Source organism: Suncus etruscus, chromosome 12 (genome assembly GCF_024139225.1).
Source record: "Suncus etruscus isolate mSunEtr1 chromosome 12, mSunEtr1.pri.cur, whole genome shotgun sequence".
NCBI classification, from domain to species: Eukaryota; Metazoa; Chordata; class Mammalia; order Eulipotyphla; family Soricidae; genus Suncus; species Suncus etruscus.
Window position 1 is genome coordinate 60,020,738 of NC_064859.1, and position 6,154 is coordinate 60,026,891.

At 36.9% G+C, this 6,154-nt stretch overlaps 1 non-coding gene across 1 annotated transcript; it reads right to left on the bottom strand.

The window, feature by feature from the left end:
• Positions 1–2,257: 2,257 nt before the first annotated feature.
• On the bottom strand, positions 2,258–2,364 carry LOC126025057 (U6 spliceosomal RNA). Its single transcript, XR_007501105.1, has one exon. It is a non-coding gene; the product is annotated as a U6 spliceosomal RNA (small nuclear RNA).
• Between the last annotated feature and the right edge of the window lie 3,790 nt (positions 2,365–6,154).

Consider the following 6,154-nt stretch of genomic DNA (forward strand, 5'->3'; position numbering starts at 1 on the left):
AAATGCAAATCAAAATAACAATGAGATGTTAACTTAGATTAAGCAATACCAATAAGTCCAGAAACAAACAGCCCTTGAGGGGACATGATTTTTAAAAAGCACTTCATTCATTATTGGTGGAAAGTTGTTTTGCTCAGCCACCAGTGAAATAGTAGAAAGATAAAATTAAAAATATAAAGATATAATTCTCACATGATCCAACACTTCCAATTCTTAGTATCTATTCCAAGAACACCAAAACATTAATTTGAAAAGATATATGCACTCCTATTTCCAAACTGCTATTTAGAGTATCCAAGAACTGGATACAATCCAAAGACCAGCAGTAGTTAAGTAGATAAAAATTCTGTAGTATGTTGATACAATGGAATACTACTCAGCTATAATAAAAGATACAATCTTTTCTTTTGCTATACCTTAAATGTAACTAGTAGTGGGGCTGGAGTGATGATAGAGTACGTAGGGCACTTGATTTTCATGTGGCTGACTGAAGTTCAATCCCTGGCATCATATATGGTCCCTTGATCACAGCCAGGATTGATAGAGTGATACTTGAGCACAGAGCCAGGAATAATTCCTGAAAACCACCAAGTGTGACCACAAAAAGCCAAAAAAAAAAAAAAGAGTAACTAGTAGGTTTCATAGTAAGTGCTAATATGGAGAAGGATAAATAATGTCAGATAATTTCTCTGAAGTTTATTATTTTGAAAAGGGATGGTTAGGATTTAGGGGGAAGTATAGGAAAGACTAAAGGTAATAGAATAGAAGTGGGAATATAGTAACTTTTTACCTTAAAAGTGAAATGTTAACACTACTTTAAATCTTGTTGCCTCAATAATAAAAGATAATTTAAAAAATCCAAAACAATAATAACAGCAAGTAATGATGAGGAGCAAAATAAATTCTCATTTATTGCTGAGAATGCAAAATGGCACATATATTTGGAAAGACAATAGTTTTTCTTTAAAAAACAAACATAATGTTGCATATGATCAGCCTCAATGCTTTTTGGTGTTTATTAATAAACTCAAAATTGTCCACACAAATAAATATACATGACTGTGTGAGATGATTTTAATCATAATTGTCAAAACATGGAAGCAAACAGCAAGTTCTTTAAGAGTAAAATGGTGGAAGTTTCCCTTCCCCTGTTGAAGTCTCAGCAGCTGCACATACACCCCACAATAACCACCAAACCAATGGCTCAACTTTACTGCTATTCCACTAATCTCTGCAGAGACACCTAACAGCCAAAAAAACTCAGATGTGTTGGTTTGGGAATTGAGATTTCCAGAGAATCTTTGGAGTTCGGGAGAGCCACCCTCTCTAGAAATTAGTTCCAGAAATCCCAGCAGTCACACCCATAATCCATAGCCAACACTCTGCCAACCCATTAGCTAGCATGATAGGCTCAGTTAATTACTGAAAGAAAGACACTCATGTGTCTTTCTGTATACACTCACGTGTATACAGATCTTTATGTTCAGTGAACTGGGGCCCCTCAGGAGTGTGGTGGAGTAAGTTCCCCACCCTGCTGAAGCCTCCACAGCTACACAACACACACACACACACAAACACACACACACACAACATTATGCCAATGGCATAATTCATTGCTTTTCCACTAATTTTTGCAGACACCCAAATGCCAAAAACTCCAGGTATGTTGGTTTTGGAGCTGATATCTCTAAATGCTTTCTGAAATCAGGGTAGGCTGCCTCCCCTGTAGCTCTGTACTTCTAAAAGTCCCAATAGCCATGTCCATGATCCGTAGCCATATCAACTCAACAGCTCAGCTCCACAGATACTTGAAGTCCTGGACCATGCAGCCACCCCATGGGTTTCTTTTCTGGCTTCCTAGTAAAAATGCATCTAGGATTAGATGGAAATAATTATAGAAGCCACTTATGCTTAACAAACAAAACCAACAAAAGAATGCTCAACTAGAAGCAAACAGCTTAGTAAACCTTGAGACCATAACATAATGACTACATGGTGAGATATAAAATTTTTCACAAAATTTTCTAATGAAGGTTTTTTATTCAATAATTCTATTACCATTTTGTTGTAACAAACAATATTAAGTAAATTATTCATACCTGCCAAGTGGCAGTCTTAAGAGAATGATGGAAAACTGGCAACAAAGGTAGAGAAAATATTATACCAGTGGTGGAAATGATGTTGGAAGATCAAATGCCAGAAATAACTGTATTATGAGCAAGTTTGTAAACCATGGTATTTAAATAAAGAATTTTTTTTAAATATGGAACGCTTCATGAATTTGCATGTCATCCTTGTGCAGGGGCCATGCTAATCTTCTCTGTATCGTTCCAATTTTAGTATATGTGCTGCCGAGGCGAGCACTTAATAAAGAATTTTTTAAGAGGTGAAATGATGAGGTGTAACATAGCTGGACAATGGCATATTATTCAGTGCTATCAAATCATGAAAACTCTGGAGAAACTATAGATGCATTCTACAAGGGGATTAAGAAGTGAATCTTAAGACAGACAGGCCAACTATTTTAGAGAACCCATAAACTATGTGGTGAGTAAAATTCAGTAGTTGTGGTGCAGTGGCTGGAGGGGTGAGAAAGATGAGTAGATAGAAAATAGAGATTATTTGTGTGGGAAAGTATTCTATGATATTATAATGGTGGATAGGTCATTATACATTTAACCAAACCCAAGGAATGTAAACATAAGGAAAAGTCTCGACTTTGCATGATAATGATGTGTATATTGATCAATAGTAGCAATGTCCCTCTCTGGTGAGAGCTGCTGGTAATGGGGGAGTCTGAGAAAGCATGAGGTAAATGAGAGCTCTTTGTATCTATCCTGTCAAAAATATGGCTATAAAACTATGATTTTTTTAAATTATAAAGTAATAACATAAAAATAACACACAGGTTTCTCAGGTCTTGTTACTTGATCCAGTGCTTATTCCAAGTCTTGTTTTTTTCTTTTTCTTTTTATGTTTTTCTTTTTATCTTGATTATATTGGCTTACATATCTTTCACAGTAGTATTTTAGGTACATATTAACATGAATCAGGGGGATACCCATCACCAAATTTGTTCTCCCCCCCCATCCCTGTTCCCTTTCTACAACCCATATCTACCACCATCACCCTCCAGGCTGCTAGAGTAGTTGGTCTCCTCTTTGTCTAGCTTACTATTAGTGATCATATCTCTTTGGTCCTGGTACCCTCCCTTGTTTCCCCCTCTATTTGAGAGGAGGAGCTAGATAATTCTAGTTTTGTGGTTTTATTTGAAGGAAAGAAAAGCAATAGAATGGGGAAGAAAGAAAGAAAGAAAGAAAGAAAGAAAGAAAGAAAGAAAGAAAGAAAGAAAGAAAGAAAGAAAAGAAAGAAAGAAAGAAAGAAAGAAAAGAAGAAAGAAAGAAAGGAAAGAAAGAAAGAAAGAAAAAGAAAGAAAGAAAGATAAGAAAGAAGAAGAAAGAAAGAAAGAAAAAGAAAGAAAGAAAGAAAGAATGAAAGAAAGAAAGAAAGAAAAGAAAGAAAAATCAAATAAGCTGAAAATAGGTGGAGTCCTTCTAGAGGCTTTAACTTCAGTTTGAGAGAGGCCATGAAAAAGGTAATTGAAACCCCACAACAGTACAGAAAGAAATAGCAAATTAAATATCCAGTGAGCACTACAGTAATAAAGATGAGCACCACACAATAGTCTCGGTCCTGAAATCAAACTATGCCAGAGTGCAAAAAGAAAGAGAAAGATAAAATAAAATAAAATTGGAGACATCAACTTCAATATCTACACCAAAATAATGAAGTCAAAATATATATATATATATATATATATATGTGGATAAAATGATTATTTTGTGCTTTTTTTTCTTTTCCCCCCTGCATAGGCACAGTAACTATTGGGATGTTATAGAGGGAATTCCCTTGGCCTAGGAGATTCAGGGTTTTTCCACTCCTGAAGTATACTGTCAATGGGATTAACTATAGATTCCTTGCATGATCATTTACTCTCCCCTCTGTGCTTTTGTGGTGTATGGATCAAGTCTTGTTTCTTTTCTCAAGTTATCCAATGTAGGATAGAAAGGAGCTTATACATATTGTGCAACACAGTACCAGTAGAAATTCTAATTAAGAGCCCAATTATGACCACAATTCTATTGTAAAACATGTTCTGAGGCCATAAACTTTTATAACTTACTATAAAATATTAAATATTTGTGTATACGTCCGAAACACAAAATAAACCCTAAAAAGCGCCTACAGTGGTGCTTATTGTTGATGTTAATTTGCTGATATGCTATGTCAGGGAGTCAAGGACCACAAGCAGAAGATGGGACATTCAAGCTAAATAAATTTTTATATATGTAGTCTTACTGCAGGTTTGGGAGGTTTTTAGAGGCCAGCTTGTCTCTTTTCTGTAGAGCAAAATTTCTAATCTCAGAAGTTCCTTTCTTGCACATATTTATGTCCCTCCATATCTTAGTTATGGCTGGAAAGCATGAATCAGAGATAGCAATTTAAACAGTACTATTCAGAATATAATATGTCTTGTGATATGATAGGAAGTAAGTGGATGGTTTTTTGTGACCACATTAATAATCCTGAGATTACGACGAAAAATCTTCCTTTATTAAATGAAAATCCCTGAAGGAACCTGCTAACTCTTGGGGAACAATTGTATAGATACCTTCTTAATCTAAGAACTGAAGAATGTTAAGGAGAATTTAGGAATGGTAACCAGAATATGGAAAGTACAAGACAGGGGAAGAAGAAATAATACAGAGATTACAGCTCTTGCTGTGCATGTGACCAAGCCATCTTTGATCCCTCAAAACACATACGATCCCTTAGGATACCACCAGATGTCACTCCTGAGCAGAGAGCAAGCAGTAAGCCCCCTATCAAACCCCAAACTCCATCCAGCCAAAAAAAAAAAAAAAAAAAAAAAAAAACCCTAAAAATCAAACAAACAAAAACAAAACTAGGCAGGCAATCCTGAGATATAAATTGTACTTACCATCTCCTGTCTTAAAGGGTTAGGCTTCCCCACATCCTAGAACTTTCCTGAAGGGCTTTTTATATGATGCCCAAAGTGTCCAGGGCAAAGGACTGTGTACTTCTGACAGCTGTTCTTAGCCACAATGCTTTTGCCTCTTCCACTGGGACAGTCAGGAAAAAACAAACAAACCCAAAAACCAACCTACTCCTCCACACACCCCCTCCAGCAAATAAAAAGTATAGTCTGTCACATCTTTTTCTTCAGAAGCTTTCAAAAAAAATGATCTTCGAACTCAGTGATAATTGAGTTCCCTGTCCCAGGAATCCTCTAGAGATAAAGGGGCAAAGGAGAAAAAGGGCAAAGGGGCAAAGGGACAAGGAACCTCCTGTCCTATTTCTGCTATTTTATGAGCATGATGGTTTCTAAAGAGCACTTCCCGGAGTAGGAACCAGGCTTTCACAGCCATCAAACAAAGCACTGAAAATGCTGAGAGGGAAAAATTTGTTTGCTTTTAAGCGGTTCTCAAGAACTTGATGGATAAAATCTGGGAAGTGCAGGGATCGGAAGCAGAAGCTGAAGCATCTCAGAATTCTAAGGGGGATCTCATCATCTCTCATACCAATCCCTAGCAAGTAAAGGGATTGAATTGGAGGTTTAGATTAGGATATATTTGATATTTACATCTGGAAAACAGGCTTGAAGTCTAGAATGACCTACTTCTGTGTTTAGCTGCCATCTACTTTGCTATGTGTGCAGTCAGAAGAACATACCTGAGACAGCTGCTAGAAGGCCCAGCTGAAAGAAGCCAGCGAGGAGAAGTCTGCTGCTTTGGACAGGAAGCCACCAGGGGGACCAGGCACTCAGCCACTGTTTGGACAAGGAATTCCTCCAAACACCACAGCCACTCAGGAGTAAGATTTTTCTCCCCACTTTCACTTGGCAAAGAAAGCTGAAGGCCTTATTCTCACGTCACTCTAAGAGGCTAGATTCCCTTCTGAGTGGCCCAAGAGGAGGGTGTTCTTTCCAAACAGAATAAGGACAGTTCTGTTGGTGTGCCAACTGAATGTCTAGCAAAAGTTTCCAAAAGTTTAACTTTCCATTACTCAGACATCCATGAAATGTAAACAAGGAAATAGTAAGCCTCCTTAGAACCATATCATTTATTATCAG